Here is an 18,189-nt window from a genome sequence, read left to right as displayed (position 1 = left end):
CTAGCCCCTTTGTTTTGGCCATTTGCAACTAATGTATTTACCCAATGCCTGTACCCCCATTGTATCTGGGAAGTAACTAAGTTGGTTTTGGTTTTGCAGGCTCATAAGCAAAAGGGCCTTGCCTCAGATGATACATTGGACTTGGACTTTTGAATTAATGCTGGAATGAGATAAGACTTTAGGGGACTGTTGGATATTGTTTGGCTATGTCTCCACCCCAATCTCTTCTTGAATTTTAGTTCCCATAATCCCCTCATGTCATGAGAAGGACTTGGTGGGCGGTAATCAAAGCATAGGGGTAGTTACCCCCATGCTGCTGTTCTTGTGATAGGGAGTGAGTTCTCACAAGATCTGATGGTTTATAAGGTACTTTTCCCCTTTTGTTTGGCAGTTCTCCTTGCTGCTGCCGTGTGAAGAAGGACAAGTTTGCCTCCCCTTCCACTATGATTGTAAGTTTCCTGAGGCCTCCCTGGCCATACAGATCTGTGAGACAATTAAACCTCTTTTATTTATACATTACCCAGTCCCAGGTATGTCTTTATTAGCAGCATGAGAACGGACTAATAGTCCATTCTAGAGAATATATTAGAAATTGGTTTTAAGTCTATAAAATTTAATTGTAATATCTATTTAGAATAGGGGTTTAAAAATGTATGGTTTAAAAAAGCAAAATGTATGGTTTAAAAAAGCATACATATAAACCATTATTTTAAATAATAATATAATATATAATAATAAATTATTTTAAATAATGGTTTAAATGTATGCCCTACTGTCAAGGCATACATATAAAAGGAATCTTCTGGAAGAAAATAGAGTGAATATAAAACCACTCATCTTAAGAAAAGAATAATTTATGTCACCTTAGATTATGACTCTATTAGTATATGTATACAAAATTTGATGATGCATAACTAGAAAAATGAAAAAGTGTGTCCTTTTAGAACATTCTTCAGCTGAGTTACATACTGAAGCTGAAAACCATAAGCAGGCACTAATAATATCCTTTATATTTCTAACTATAGGATGTTGATATTCCATGTAAGAATATCAACTTATATAGTATGTAATAAAATATAGCACTCATAAATAACAATAGAAAAGAATTCAGCTCATATTTTAAAGAAAAATACTATTTAATTTTTAAGTGTATATTAATTATCAACCTAACTTTTCTTAAATAGCACTGTAAAAATACATATATAATATATATGATAAATTTTGCAATGATATAATAATAAGCATACATTATAAACCATTATTTTAAATAATAATAATGAGGTCAATATTTTCTCATCTTGCATGTAAATCCATAGAGTCAAAAGATGAAAAATATTGCCAACCAGTTAAACACAGGTAAAAAACTAGAATTTAGAAAACAAGTCCATACTCTCGAGCCTAATTCTATATGTCTTTTCACTACAGCAGGTACAATACAGTTAAATTTAAAATAAAACAAGAATGAATTTAAACTTTACATTTAAAATTTTAAATTTAAAATGTTACATTTAAAAATGTGTTCCTTCTATACATGAGAAAATATGCTTATTACCTTGTCCAGTGTTTTCTCAAATCTTGTATTTTATTCCCTCTAGTATGAAAACTTGGGTCTGTATCCAAGAATATAGGAGTGCAGCTGTTGTTTATCCTGAACTATTCACTTTTACTTCTAACAGTTCATGCACAGCTGTGGAGTTGAAGGGATTAAAAAGTTAGAATAGAGAAAGTTATGCACGATCTACAAAAAGAACAACAATTTTAAACTCTTCATAGTTTACAAATGTTAACTTCTATCTCCTGAGGTAATCCTGATTTCATTATATATTCCTGGACTGCTAAAATGACCAACATTTTCCTTACTTTTGATGTTGGAAATAAAGTGTTTCTTGCCTTTAGCAATAATAAAATCTTTACAGAGAAGGTTGCATCCCACAGACTTGAAGCAGTATTACAAAATATAATTCTTTTAACCATGATCTAGTGCCCATAGCACTTGAAAAAAACTTTAGAACTAATATATAAATTGTGCTAAAGAAAAGAAAGGAAGAAACAGAAAGAAAGCTTTCAATTCTTATTTTAGTTTTGGGGTACTGTTTCTGCATCTAGAAAAACATGTTGTTTAAAAATCCAAACTTTCACAAATTTGTAATTAAGCAGTTTAGTATAGAACATTGTACTAGAAACCAAGCAAAATTAATAGGAAATACAACATCCATGCCTCCAAAAGATGATCTCAAAAACAGATAACAGAAATTGAATTCTATTTAGAGAAGAGATCCAATACTAGCCAAACCAGAATTACACTTTAGTCTAAAACACATGAAATGCTAGATAAAACATGTCTCAAAATCGTAACTGCCCAAATTAACAGGTATACCATTCAGCATGACTGCATTAAGAACAAGTTACAATCGGATGAAAATATTGATCATTTAGCTTTGAAATTAGTGAATGGTACTTTAGGCAGACAGGAATACATCCCACTCCTACAGAGGCTGCTCACTTCACATGGACATAACTGCATTCTTTTACCCAAGTACACTTTACTAATCATATTGGTTTCAATGTATGGCACAAATGAAAAACTTTTTGAAGTATTATATTAACCATTCTGTGGTATGTCATGGAAAAAGCAATCAATAGAGCATCCAAATGAAGAGAAACCAGATACACCTGAAAATATGGAAGACTATGAAGAAAGGGAGAACATATGGATACTATGGTTTGTCTACCACAAATCAAGAGTAAATGTGCAGCAATCTGAGACACCAAGTCTGTTGTATATAGACAAAAATGTCAATGGAACAAAAAGAAAGTCCAGAAACAGACTCATAAATAGACGGAAACTTATTTTTCATAACTGTGACATGAAATGTGGGTGGGTGGGGAAAATAGTAATTAAGTGTATTTTTTTTATAAGAATTAGTATTTCAACAAAAATGTGAAAGAAATTTGATAGTTATCCTTACACTTTTATTTAACATAAATTCTAGGTTTTTAGTACTCAAATGTGAAAGGCAAGCTATTAAAGAATAGAGAAAATATAGGAAACTGAATTAATAATTATAGAACAGGAGTAAATTTCCTAAATAAGGGACAGAAAACACATAAATTATGAAAAAAGGATGATAAATTTTTCAGTGAAATTGCTAAGATATGTTTATAAAAGGCAGCATAAAGTCATTGAAAGATAAACTGAAATTACACATAAAATTGGCAACTAGAATACCCACGCACATTCACACATACATGTAGACATCCATACACAGTTGTGTGTTTGTAGTCTGCAATTTAAGAGGACAAAAGACAAAAACATTGAAAAATTGGGCAAATACTTGAATAACCAATTCTGCAAAAGAAAGAGTCTTAGCTATATGAAAAAAGTATTTATCATATACATTAATCAGATGCTATCCAATCTAGTAGACCAGCAAAAAATTAAAAGGCAAGAGAATTCCAAGTGGTAATATGTAGCAAGATGAGTAACTACTTCATTGCTTGCAGTAGTATCAATTAGTACAACCATTTGAGGAAACACTTTACATTCACACTATGACACATCAATAATAGTACTTTGTATGAACTACAGAAAAACACTTCTCAATATATATAAAAATGTTCACATGAACAACCTTCAGAAGAATAAACAACTGAAATGTCCATCAAGATTGTAACATGTAAACATATTTTGCTTAATTAATATAATGAATACACATGGCTTCATCACAAGCTCAATGTTGAGTCATTATTTTTAAAAAAATAGAAAAATAAATTGCTCTATAAAATGTTTATAAAAAGAGAAAAGTATGTTATTTACAGACACATAGTTGGTAAAACTATGAAGAAAAGTAAAGTAATAATTGATACATAGTGTAAAATATTTCATTTTTCTGGTTCAGAGATTGGCAATAGTGAAAAGGAGAAATGATTGAGAAGGGCAAACAGATTCCCAGGAGAAACAGATAATATTTATGGCTGTACTTTGCAACAAAAGCTAAGTCTCTCCTGAGATGTGGTCATTAGCCAACTTGTCAGAGATTCTGAATTCGAATCCTTTTCTACTGTGGCTAAAATACATTGATATAAATAAACATAGTAGTTTCTTTAGGTTTAGATTTTTCAAAATCTTATACAGTTTTCTGTAGGACATTTTCTTTTGTAGACTGCTCTACTAAGTATATTTAAGTTGATACCTGTTTATAGAAAACAATTTATTTTTATGTATGTCTGTTAGCTTGAAAATTAGAAAAAGGAAGCTATGATAAGCTGAGCACTTTATTCTATAAAGAAAAGAAGTTTTTCAAATTCTGTGTGCACAATTTTATCCATCACTTCTCTTGGAATGATTTGTCTGTCCACATAGAGTACAAGTGAGGGATGGCACCTTCTTAAGAACGAAAGTATAATTCTTATTACCATGTTAGTCAGAATATAAGATTATCCTACTAGAATATGCTAAAAATTCTATTCTAGCCCAGGCACTTCCAAGTGGAAAGTGAATGGCTTACCAATTTTTAGATGCTCAATATTCACTAGATAAATAAGCAAATTCCAAAACTATAAACTATTGGGATATATTTTGTAAATATAGAATGATAGTATCAAATCTGTCTTCACAACAAATATACAAATTAATTACAAAGCAACAACATTGATCTACATACACAAGAAGAGCAGATGCCAGATACAGTAGAACCAGGAAGCCAGTGAACAATATCAAAGCTAAGAGCAAGACCTTCCTCAGTATGCACATGACTTTGATTTATGTTGTGGCATGATTATTTTTTGTTCTTTTGATATAATTGTGTTGCCTAGTTCCATAGTACTGATTAGGTCTGTGAAGGAGTCTTACTATGATCTTTTTTGCTACAGCAATTGATTCCCTTCTGACACTTTGAGAGTTTTGACCTATAACTTAGTCCAGGATATAAAATAATTTAGGTGAGCAATAAAAAGGAAAAATTGAATGTGGAATTAGTCAAGGCTGGGATATTTGAGTTTAGTGATTAACAATGGTTACAAAATTTGGAATTCTATGATTTTTCCAGTGTTATACTCATTATAGCTGTTCAGTAATTAAGCACCGTGTTTAAGCTGAGCTCTTGTGTTATAAAATGTGCCTCTGGAGCAGCAATGAATTGCAGATGTGCCAGCATTTTCTCTCTCTGAGATTCTGAGCTCCTATAGATTATTGTCTTTCAACAAACCTTCCATATATAAATACATTTCAAAACTAATGTTATGATGAAAAGTATATTTATAAAATAATACTTTTTAAAGGTAACATTTTGGCTAGAAATTTTATGTCAATCATTAATTCTATACCAAAATCCTAGCAAGAAAAACTGAAAGTTGTAAAGAAGCTGACCGAATATGTCTAATAGTTGACAATGATGATGCTCACATCAAAATACCTTAAGGACCAATTTCTATGCTCTAATTATGAAGTACTGTGTTTTACTACTACACAATTCATGGCGAAGTACTTCTTTACAAGATTTTACAATAAATGACACAGATTTTAGTCATATTTTGTATTAGTAAAAATGTGTAAGAGTACGCCTGAACTCCCCAGGAAAATGTTAATTTACAGAGAGGCCTATTGCTGGGCTAAAGATTAGCTTTGATCACAAGAACAGAGTTCATGTCTCATGCTTTTCTTGAAATATCTATATCATTGAAAAGATTAAAAAATGTGGAATATACACATAATGGTACACTTTCAGAATTAAAAACAAAGGATATTCTGTGATTTGTAGCAGCGTAAATGAATTTAGAAGATTCATTTCTTTTTGACTATTTTTGCTTTTTTGTTTTTTTTTTTTTTGCTTTGAAGTAGTATATAGGTCATAACTGTGAAAATACACTTCATAGTTAGTACTTTTGTCTTTCCCTTATTACTACGTAGGATTTTTAAAGAGTTGGTACGTAGATACATTTTGATGAATTATAGATAGTCGAATCTCAATATTGAAAAAAGAACTTTCATGTTTATTAAAGTCTTAATATATTTCAGGCTCTGTAGTAGGTTAATATAATGCATCATATATAATAGTAAATGTTTGTCTTTTTCAGTACCATAGTTGTGATATGGAAATAAGAACTTTGATTTAATTTTCCCACCATGTTTTAAACATTGACACAGGTATTTGTATTAATTATATAGACACATTTATTATAATGTTGGATTTAGTATTTAATTTACAAATAATTGTTTTCAAGTCATAATAACTTAATAGAAATATTTTATTAAAAAGCTCCCCTTCAATCTAGAAGGTGTGTATTTAATACAAAATTTATATTTTATGCTTTTATTTTTATACACTGGTTTTTGCTTTATTAGAAATGGAATGAGAATGCTAGCCTTTTCCCTAATGTGTCAGCGCAAATGCTCTGCTCTAAATCCTACCATAACTAAGAATCTGAAGTTCCCAGAGGGGCACACAGAACTCTGGCTTTTCTAAAACAATTTCCACGCAATAAGCCTAGAATAATATAAATCCTGCTTCTTTCTGAGGATGTTCTGATGGCTTTATTTTTTCCTAATGTGAAATTATTATGTTAAGAAATAAACTAATGATTATAAGAGGCCCAGTTTTTTTTTTTTTAATCACTTCACTTAAAAGTACACAGAGATATTCTGTTGTTTGAAGTCCATTGTTTGAGTATGTTGCTTTCTCTTTCTGTCTGGGCTTGTCAGATAAGTAGATCAGTTCTCAAAATCCCCCCAAAATGAAACGTGGGTTAGAATAGAGAATTCGGTCATATTTCTACTAAAGGTTTGCTGCAGCATGTTAATGGTTCTCTACATTTTTATTTGTCCTTTGTACTACATGTATTATTTGATTATTTTATACGTTTACCTGAGATTTTGGGGGTTATTTTTTTAGATTCAGCTAGCAATATTTTAAATAAAAGCTAATTTATGTATTTTTTTCATTTTTATGTTTATCAGTAATCTCAAAGACATAAGAAAGTTTGATGCAATAATACCTTAAGCTTTAAGAAAGATAAAATATCCTTCTACTCTGGTGTATTTGATTTCACAATTTTTCAGTATTGTCTTTAATTATTAGATGCTCTTATTATTTCATTAAATGAACCATTTTAAATACTTCTGTGTTGTGTATGTGTGTGTCTATATATTTCTGTGTATATATGTATAAACATATATAGGTGTGTGTACATATATATTATATATATACACATACACACACATACATACACACATATGTTAAAGGTGGTTCATTTAATGAAATAAGAGAATCTAATAATTAAGGAAGATATAGGAAAATTGCAAAGTCAAATATGCCAGGGTAGAAGGGTATTTAATATATAATACGCTTCTTAATACTCTTCTATAAATATAATATTCTTCTATATATACATTTAATTATATCTATATATAGAGAGAGAGAGATGTGGGGGGGGTGCTGTTATGTTTGCAAAGATAACACAAAGGAGAGGTTAGTCAGTTTGTGTTGAATAAATTTAGTTAACAGCGTAAAGTGATTTTACCTTTACATATCAATTGTGTATTACTGGTTGTGTTTGTTAAACTTAAATTATTATTATAATTTTGGGATATTTTATCTTTGTTCCACTTAAGATGAATTACTAGCCCCAAAATGGTAATGATAAAAATGCAACCACAGAACTCAGAAAAAGAAATACAGAAGTTTATGGTGAATACAATCGTGCAAGTACAAATAAATCAGCAAGTATGAGTTTTTCACACAGGTATCTGAAAACAGGTTTGAGTTGGAACTTAGTGGCTCAGTAATCCATTTGTCTTTAATTTCCAGTGTGATCCCTTTGAGTAATTTGTTTTAACAAATGAATGCAACGATGTTATCAAGGTTTTCATTCAATTTTTATAGAAACATAGTGGCAGTTCTAATAAAATATATTTTCTATATTTTCTCTGAATGTGTTATGATTTTTCAGCTTAGGACAGAAAATTTAAGAAAATCAAAGAGGCAGTCTTCAAAGGTTATGCCCTTATACAGCAAAGATAAGTACGTGCAATGTTACTGCCAAGACGTTTATAATGTCAAACACAACAATAATACTAAATTGTGTGTTATGTAAGAAAACACAATGTGTTTACTAACAATTCTTTCTCAAATGATACTATTCAACATTTCACAATATGAATTACATAGTATCAAAGAGCAATTGCCATTATTTGGACTTGGTGGTAGGTATTTCAACTTACAATTTAATAAATCCTCCCATGTGCAGAACATGAATTGGCTCTTGCCATGTTTGTATTCAGAAATAAAAAAAAGTACACAGTTTCTATTTATCATTGAAACCATTGTAGGTGAGAAGATTTCCTTTTTTAACCATGTTAGGTATTATTTGAGCTGTAGAACTTCTAGAAAGAAGTCCTTAGGACAGTGCTGATAGAGCATCAGCTGTGTATAAAGCAAGCAAGATGAGGCATCCCTAAGCAAATAGAAGATAGAACTAACTGCCAGTTCACACACCACTGGATTATTCAATAAAACAGTGGGCGATCACTTGCACAACTCATCTGGATTCAGTGTTAAAGGAATATTTAAATATTTTGATATAATCAAATTATGGTCACAGATTATGTATTCACAACACATGGTGTCCACCCCAACAAACAGTGAAAACAGGATATAAGTGTTCACCTCAATAGGCTATATCTGTCCATACACTATGTCTGTCCATGTTCAGCTCCATATACTATGTCTCTTCTTGTTCACCTGGATATATTATGTCTGTGTATGTTCACCTTGATGCACTACATCTGTCCATGTTCACACTGATGCACTATGTACATATTCACCTTGATACACTGTGTGTGTCCGTGTTCACCTTGATGCACTGTGTCTGTGCATGTTCACCTTGATACACTGTGTCTGTCCATGTTCACCCTGATGCAGTGTCTGTGCATGTTCACCTTGATACACTGTGTCTGTCCATATTCACCTTGATACACTGTGTCTGTCTACATTCACCTTGATGCACTATATCTGTCTATGTTCACCTTGATACACTATGTCTGTCTATGTTCACCTTGACTCACTATGTCTGTGCATGTTCACCTTGATGCACTATGTTTGTCTATGTTCACCTTGACTCACTATGTCTGTCAACTGCCCACATAGTTATTTCAATGCGGAATGAGGTTATATATTGTTGGTTAAGACCAGTTAATACTATTTCTTTGAGTTCAAGTAGCTTATTTTAAGGACCTGTCCCCCTGATCAGTGTCAGAGTAGGTTAAATACCCGTTTAGCTCATAACATATTTCTTATGAAGAAAGTGCAAACGTGCAATGTCTTTTTTATTATGGTATGTTTCTGTTTAGATACAAAGGAGCACAGAAAATGATATTCTATAAGAAATCTCTCCACGGGTCCATTTACTTTCCGAGCATTTAAACTACAAGAAAAAGCCTTCAAATACTTGATGTCATGTCTGAAAATATAAAATTGTAAATTAGGTAAATATAATATAGTAGTAACAAGAAATGCAAAAAGCACATGAGAAATCTAATCTAGAGTTTAAGTTGTCATACATTTCACATAATTGGTAAATATTATTTAAATATCAACTTTTAATAGAAGTCAATTACCATAATCAATTTTAATGCACCAACTATTTATAACTTAAGATACATATAGGCCAGGTGCAGTGGCTCACACCTGTAATCGTAGCACTTTGGGAGGCCAAGGTGGGAGGATCACTTGAGGTCAGGAGTTCGATACCAGCCTGGCCAATACGGTGAAACCCCATCTCTACCAAAAATACAAAACAATACACCAGGCACAGTGGCTCACGCCTTGCCTGTAATCCCAGCACTTTGGGAGGCCGAGGTGGGCAGATCACTTGAGGCCAGGAGTTCAAGACCAGCCTGGTTAACATGGTGAAACCCCGTCTCTACTAAAAATACAAAAATTAGTCGGGTGTGGTGGCGTGTGCCTGTAATTCCAGCTACTCGGGAGGCTAAGTCAGGAGAATCGCTTGAACCCAGGAGGTGGAGGTTGTGGTGAGCGGAGATGGCGCCACAGCACTCCATCTTGGGTGACAGAGTGAGACTCCATCACACACACACATACACACACACACACACACACACACAAAGCCAGGCATGGTGGTGGTGTGCACCTACTCTAATCCCAGCTACTCAAGAGGCTGAGGCATGAGAATAGCTTTAACCTGGGAGGTAGAGGTTGCAGTGAGCTGAGAGAGCACCACTTCACTCCAGGCTGGGTGATAAAGAGAGACTCAGTCTCAAAAAAAAAAGATATAAAGGATGTTTTGCTAAAATTGTTGCTTTTCTTATGTATTGTGAATGTCCATGAAATTGTTCCTGAAAATATTAGTAACTAAGTGAATAAGTTAATCATAAATTAACTAGTCAATGTTTTACAGCATGAAAGCTAGCCCTTTTTAGAATAAGCACCCTGAAAATGAAATGACAGTAAATAAAAGTAAAAATTTTAGACTATTCATGTCAACTCTGACATGAGTAAGCATGAGTAGCAATAATAATGATCATCTGCTCAAACCAAGTATAGTCTTTTATTTTCTTATCTAAATGACTAAAACCCTTTGTCATCTGTAGACAACAAAGAACCTTAAATATCAAATATGCCTGATAACATAATAATACATCCTAATGAATCAGGTGACACAAAATCTAAATAACCTGTTTTTCAGATGTAAAGAAGCTGCCATGTTACATTTTCTTATCTAGTAAGCAACTTCAAATAATACAATTTTTTTGTCAATTTAAAAAAGAGTTTAAAAAACAAATGAAAAAATCTGAATGTAAAAAGGGATGTCATATTTTACTAATATTCTAGTATATCACTAATATTTTGCTTAGAAAGCAAGAGTTAGTGCTGCAAAGACAGATGCTGGAGAAAAAGTCTGTTTGGTTTGGGTTTGAATTAGGAACCTATCTTCTATTAGCACTACTTTATGAATGTTACTTAGCTGATCTGTGCCTTAGTTTTATTTCTATAAACTTAGAATCATATAGCAACACTGTGGTAATATCAGGAAATTTGAAAAATTTTGAAAGGATGAGAAGGTGATATAAACAGATCTTAGTGAAAGAGTCATTCAATTCAAATAAATAGTCATTTGCATTATTATGAAGATAGTCTATGTTTCACAGAGAATATTATCATATTTTAAAGACAGCTATTCCCAAATTAATCTTTAAATTAATATCCTAGTTGAATAAAAGAAAACCTCAATTTAAAAAAAGATATATGAAAGAAAGAATCATAGTCCTGAGGTCAACTGATAACCACAGTGGAAATTTGCTTAATAACTATATTAATACACACTAAAAAAAAACCTCATAACATTCAAGATAATTCTGCCAAAGAAAACAAAAAAAAACAAAAACAAAAAAAGAAACTTCTACAGAAAAAAAATGGAAAAGTATATAAATAAGCATATGAAGAGATGTTCAAAGTCACTCATAGTTAAGAAAATGCAAATTAAAGCAATAATGGGTTCAATTTATCTTTAACAGAATGGCAAAATGTAAACAACTATAAAATGCCTTGCAGCATTGGAGAATGTATGAATACGAACATTTATGCACTGAGGGTGAACATATAAATTTATCTTACTCAGGCAAATATAATTCATTACCCCAAAATTTTATTCCTATTTATAAGGAGATACATCTTTCTGGAAAATTATGATTTAAAGACATATAGGAGAATGTTCATCACAATGTTAAATTGTTAGCTAAAGATTGGAGGCAATTTGGGATTTTTTTCACTTAGTAATGGATAATTAAAATATTATACATGTATGCTGAGAGTATAAGCTCAGAAATATGAATACACTAAAAATTGAGTGAAAAACAAATAGAGGGAATGATTTGATTTACTATTTATATAAAGGCAAACATTCCTAGAAAACTGGGCATATGTGACACACTCTCTCTCTCTATATATATATATATATATATGGCTTATAATAACTAAAAGTTCCATGGTGTTTAATATGAAAAATTGAGAAAATGAAAATATAAATTATACTATGTAGTAAGATTATGATGGACATTTTGATATTGAAGAAAAAAGAAACAGGGTACATTCCATAGTTTTTGATGCAATCTGGATTCTTCTCCATATGCATATGTGTATGGATATACATCACACATAATAAATCAAATTACTATATCAAAATATTCCTTTATATATATACTCACAAAATGCAGACAAAAAAAGACTAAAAACAAATACATTGATATGGTTTGGGTCTGTGTTCCTGTTAAAATCTCATGTCAAATTGTAATTCCCAATGTTGGAGGTGGTGCCCGATGGGAGGTGATTGGATCATGAGGGTGGTTTTCCTCTTGGTCTGCTCTCATGATAGTGAGTGAGTGCTCCTGAGATTCAGTTGTTTAAAAGTGTGTGGCACCTCCCCCTTCTCTATCTTCCTCCTGCTCTGGCCATGTGAAGATGTGCCTGCATCCCCTTCGGTTTCTCCATAATTGTAATGATTCTCCCCAGCCATGCTTCCTGTATAGTCTGCATAACCGTGAGCAAACCAAAACTCTTTTTTTTGTAAGTTACCAAGTCTCAGGTATTTCTTTATAGCAGCGTGAGAATGAACTAATACATACATAAAATAAAGGAGTAAATGATAGATAAAATGATAAGATGTAAAGGATTATGTTTATCTTATTTAAAATTAATGTGAATTCATTTTTATCAAAATAAAAATAGCCAAATTTAAAAATATGTATTATTATTTCATTTTTGTTACAAGCAATACACCAAATTAATTTTTTTTTTATTGGTTTGTGTTTTGAGATGGGGTCTTACTCTGTCATCCCAGCTGGAATGCTGTGACTGACTGCAACCTCTGCCTCCCAGGCTCAAATTATCCTCTCACCTCAGCCTCCTAAGTAGCTGGGATCACAAGAGCATGCCACCATGCCCAGCTAAATTTTTTTTTGTATTTTTGGTAGAGATGGTGTTTCTGCATGTTGTCCAAGTTGGTCTTGAACTCCTGAGCTCAAGCAATCTGCCCACCTTGGCCTCCCAAAATGTTGGGATTATAGGTGTGAGCCACTGTGCCCAACCTAAATTAATTTCTTAATGTCACATCAATTAGAAATTGGGACCTCTAGAAAATATGTGTTTACTATCAATTCATTTTCATCAGGTTTAATTTTGGCTTGAAATTTTAGATATTTTTGCTCATTGATGTGGCAGTGGCATTTGATACTTTACAGAGAATATTACTTTAAACTTTTTAAATTACAAAATTAGATGCTACAGATTTACCTTTGTTTCACTATAATTTCAAGACTATTTTATTTCCATTCATTTTAATTTAATACATACTATTACTTAAATAGTCCTATCTTAAATTAAAACACCCTCATGTCTTGATAACACAAATAAAGAGAGGTGAAAATGCGTAGCATGCTAGCTATCATTATTTTCACCTCTCTATTTATCTGTGTTATCAAGACATGAGGGTAAATGTTTTAATTTAAGATAGGACTATTTAAGTAATAGGATGTATAAAAGTGCACTTTCGTGTAGGTTTTATGTATTACTTTATTTTTACAACAAACTTTGAGAAAATAATCATTATGCTAACTGTGTCGGCGATTAAGGAAACTGAGATGTATATATGCCGTGCAGCTAGAGGACAGGACAGCTATAATCCAAACTGCGAATACCTGGCTTTATATTCACTGCTCTTGATACTTAGCCCTACTCTCAAACAGAATTTTGGTTTCTATAAAGAAGCACTGTGAATGATTTTTGTAAATTGTCTCAGTGACTGATTCAAATATCTGATTTAAATGTAATCTTCCTATTGAGAAACTAATTTTTGATTATCACTATGGACTACTGATGTAACAATTAATAGAGTGGTCTTTTAAAGGCACCTAGAGTCTAGAGAAATATCTTAGTGCAAATGTTAAAAGTAAGCGTATCTGCCACCCAAAACACAAACATCAAAGAAAAAATAGACCAATCGGACCTCATTAAATTTAAAATGTGTATGTTTCAAGGGACAACATCATAAAGTGAAAAAAGCAATCTACATAATAAAGAAACTAATTTGTCAAGTCATATGCTTGACACAAGACTTTTATCTAGATCATATAGAACAAATCTTGTAACTCAATAGTGAAAAGACAAATACCTCAATTAAAAATGGGCAAACAAACTGAAGAAACAATACTCAAAAGGAGACTTGCAAATATCCAAAAAGCGTGTGAAAATATAGTGAACATTATTGGTGAATCTGGGACATGAAAATTAGACCCGGCCAGGTGCGGCGGCTCACGCCTGTAATCCCAGCACTTTGTGAGGACGAGGCGGGTGGATCACCAGGTCAGCAGACAGAGACCATCCTGGCTAACACGGTGAACAACAGTCTCTACTACAAATACAAAAAATTAGCCGGGCGTGGTGGCGGGCGCCTGTAGTCCCAGCTACTCGGGAGGCTAAGGCAGGAGAATGGCATGAACCCGGGAGGCGGAGCTTGCAGTGAGCCAAGATCCGGCCACTGCACTCCAGCCTGGGCGACAGAGAGAGACTCCGTCTCAAAAAGAAAAGTAAAAAGAAAAAAAGAAAAGAAAAGGAAAGAAAAACCCGTGAGATATCACTTCACACTCACTGGGATAGCTGTAATTTTAAAAATACAGATAATGACAAATGTTCGTAAATTGTGAAGAAATTAAACTTTTATATACACTGCAGGAGGAAATGTAAAACGGTGCAGTCACTTTAAAGCACAGCGGGGCAATTCCTCAAAGATAAAATATAGACTTACTCTGTTAGACGGCAAGTTCACTTCTAGATACACACCGTAAGCAGGAGTCCCTATCCTCCCGACTGCAAACCGGTATCTGCCTGTGGTCTGTTAGGAACTCGGCCGCACAGCAGGAGGTGACGGGCTGGGAGCCTTACTGCCTGAGCTCCGCCTCCTCTCAGATTGGCAGCAGCATTAGATTCTCATAAGAGCACGAACCCTATTTTGAAAAGCGCAGGGGAGGGATGTAGGTTGTGTGCTCCTTAAGAGAATCCGACTAACGCCTGAAGATCTGAGGTGGAACCGTTCCGTCTGTGGAAAATTGTCTTCCACAAAACCGGTCCCCGGTGCCAAATAAGTTAGGGACTGCTGCTGTAGAGAAATGAAGGCGTTATGTCCATACACATACTTGTGCACAAATGTTCATAGCAGCATTATTTCCTATAACCCAAAATGTGGGAAAGAATAAATATCCATCAACACAGGAATGTATAAACAGATATGTCATGTCTATTATGAATAATAAAATATCACTCAATCATAAGAAGGAACAAAGTACTGATGTTTCCTATAATATAGATTAACTTTGAAAACATTTTGCTAAACAGGGAAAGTAAGTCACAGAGGACCACATAATGTATGATTCTATTTGCATGAAATGTTCAGAATAGGTAAATTCTTAAAGATAGTAAGCAGATGGCTGCTTTGCTGGGACTGGTGGAGTAAGGTGGAGAAAAAAGGAGGTGACTGCTGGTGAGTACATGGTTTCTTTTAGGGGTGATGAAAGTGTTCTAAAACTGACTGCAGTGATAATTGCACAACTGTGTAAATATTATTTCTTAATCTTTTGTAACAAATTTAAATAAAACACTATGCTTACATCTAAATTATACAAATATATACAGAGGTTATAATAATCATGACTAACATATCGCACTTACTAGATTGCATACACATTTTTGTGTCTGTAAATTGTACACTTTAAATGGGTAAATTTTATGGGGTGTGAATTATTTTCTTTAATAAAACTACTAAGGGAGAGACACAGAGACAGAGAGAGAGCTCCATAGTCTTAGGTTTTGGACATAGTGAGCAAGACCCCTAGGATAGGCTGTAAGCAAAGCTTGCAGGAGAGTGATGGGGAGCCTAGGAAGGGTGTGAAGCTGAGGAAGGTCTCAATTGGATTTCTCTGTTTGACAATCCTATTTTCTCCCTGGCGATCCCCTATCACAGCACCTTTATTCTCTAATAGTGTGGTTATGTCATTAACATTATTTTCCCACCAACTCCACCCAATTAGGGGCTTCCAGACTCAGTACCTTACAGCCTCAATGACCAGCCAACAACCAAAACAGAATCTTCAACACATATCTATTGACTAAGTGAGCAAAAGGTAAAAGAATTAAAAAGACGTACAACTGCTTATAATAATATTTTATTACACTGATGGAAAGTTATTACTATAAAGACAATTCTCTTTCCATTTAAAATGTCATTTCCACAGTAAAAAAAATAAAATTAAATACATGTAATGGTGTAAGTATGAAATTCAAGAGGAAGGGTTGAGAGGTTACAATTGATTTACTAACTGCCACGATTCCAGCCTATCAGAAAATTAAACTGGAGCAAATTGTTTAGTATTTCTGACTCCTGGTTTTCTCAGTTATCATATAGGAGTAATAAAGGTACTTGTTTTCTTTTTTTTTTTGGCAAAAGAAAGTCAAATCAGTTATGCAAATTTCTTATAATGGTGAGCGTGACTCCTTCTTTTTCCTCTTTTTCTTTCCCTTTAACAGTAGCCATAACACCAGTGTACAGGAAATTTAGGTAATGGTTAAGTAAGCCAATGTATATACAACTTCACCTCCGTAAAATTATTATGACATTCACCTACTTTCATTATGTATATATGTGTGTGTGTGTTTGTGTGTGTGTGTTTGTGTGTGTATTTTCAAAGATCTGACAGGCAATGGAAAGGAAAAACAATTGTTGAAAGTATTTTTCCCACTGGGCTTGGTGACTCACACCTGTAATCCTAACACTTTAGGGGAGACCGAGGCGGGTGGATCACGAGGTCAGGAGATCGTCCTGGCTAACATGGTGAAAACCCATCTCTACTAAAAATACAAAAAATAAATAAATAAACAAAAACAAACAAAAAAATTAGACATGGTGACATGTGCCTGTAATCCCAGCTACTCCAGAGGATGAGGCAGGAGAATCGCTTGAACCTGGGAGGCGGAGGTTGCAGTGAGCCGAGATCGCACCATTGCACTCTAGCCTGGGCAACAGAGTGAGACTCTGTCTCCAGAAAATAAATCAATCAATAAATAATAAAAATAAATTTAAAAAAGAAAAAAGAAAAAGAAAAGAAAGTATTTTTCCCTGTATTATGAATCTCTAAGACATTTTCTTATTTTAATATCCTTTAGTAGGAACTTTTGGTTTAAAACTCTGAACATAATCAGAGGAGTCACCTAAAAATATTGTACCAACAGCAGAAAAATCATAACTATGTTTGTTACCACTTTCATTTAAGTTTTGGTAGATCCAAACATTCCAAGTAGAAGAGTTTTAACAATTAGGTGTTTTGGTATGTGAGCACAAACACATGATTACCTCAATTAAGTGTGTGACTAACTTTAGCACTATAATTGCTAAAATATTTATTTTATGTAATCAAAGATAATCATTATTATTTTGAATGTTATTGCTATTTGACTCTATGTACTACCATGTATTAAGACTACATTCCATAACGATGAGGAAGAAACATTGGTATTATAGTGCCAAAATATTATTTACTAAAGCTGCAACATATGCCAATCATTCAAATACAACCTTTACCTATAATTCATTTATGATTTCTATTTTACCGTTAAGGGGCCCAAGTCTTTGAGTGATTAGATGAAATCCCAAAGGCAAGGAATAAATGTAGTAAATAATAGTTGTATATTTTCACCAAGGCCTCGTAAATTTTTCTAAATTATTTAACTCCTACATGTTATAAATAAAATACACAGACATATACACTGTACAGCTTTCACCCTTAATACATAAGAAGTGATACATTCTTCTCTTGAATAAATAAAATGTATTCTAATTTTATAAACTTGAATTTTTAATGTAATGTACACTCAGTAATTCTAACTCAGCTTTAGATGTTTTATCTGTATTCAAATTTCCTGCTGTTAAAAATATTTTGTCTATAATAAAAGTGTTTCATAAAAGGTATGGGAAGGTTGTCAGAATCAAAATGGAGTCATTACTATTAGAAGGAAAAACAAAAACTGACAAGTAGAATCAGGGAAGGCCACATGAAGAGAGGGTTCTCATGCCCATTTGCCTGAAGACAAAAAACTGTCACAAAAATCACAACCTTGCGCAAAGATCACT

The 18,189-nt window shown here is 33.0% G+C and overlaps 1 long non-coding RNA gene across 1 annotated transcript in view; it reads right to left on the bottom strand.

Moving 5' to 3' along the window:
- The window catches only part of LOC140711466 (uncharacterized), a 113,046-nt gene extending 97,894 nt beyond the window's left edge, over positions 1-15,152 (bottom strand). Inside the window, exons 1-2 of the long non-coding RNA XR_012092680.1 lie at positions 14,815-15,152; positions 1,553-1,687 (exon numbers count right to left, since the gene is read on the bottom strand). This is a non-coding gene — a long non-coding RNA (uncharacterized lncRNA). The remainder of the gene's footprint in view (positions 1-1,552; positions 1,688-14,814) is intronic.
- Between the last annotated feature and the right edge of the window lie 3,037 nt (positions 15,153-18,189).

This window comes from Chlorocebus sabaeus, chromosome 3 (genome assembly GCF_047675955.1).
Source record: "Chlorocebus sabaeus isolate Y175 chromosome 3, mChlSab1.0.hap1, whole genome shotgun sequence".
Taxonomy (NCBI): domain Eukaryota; kingdom Metazoa; phylum Chordata; class Mammalia; order Primates; family Cercopithecidae; genus Chlorocebus; species Chlorocebus sabaeus.
Note: the sequence above shows the minus strand (reverse complement) of the source record. Positions and strands in the feature narration are given on the sequence as shown.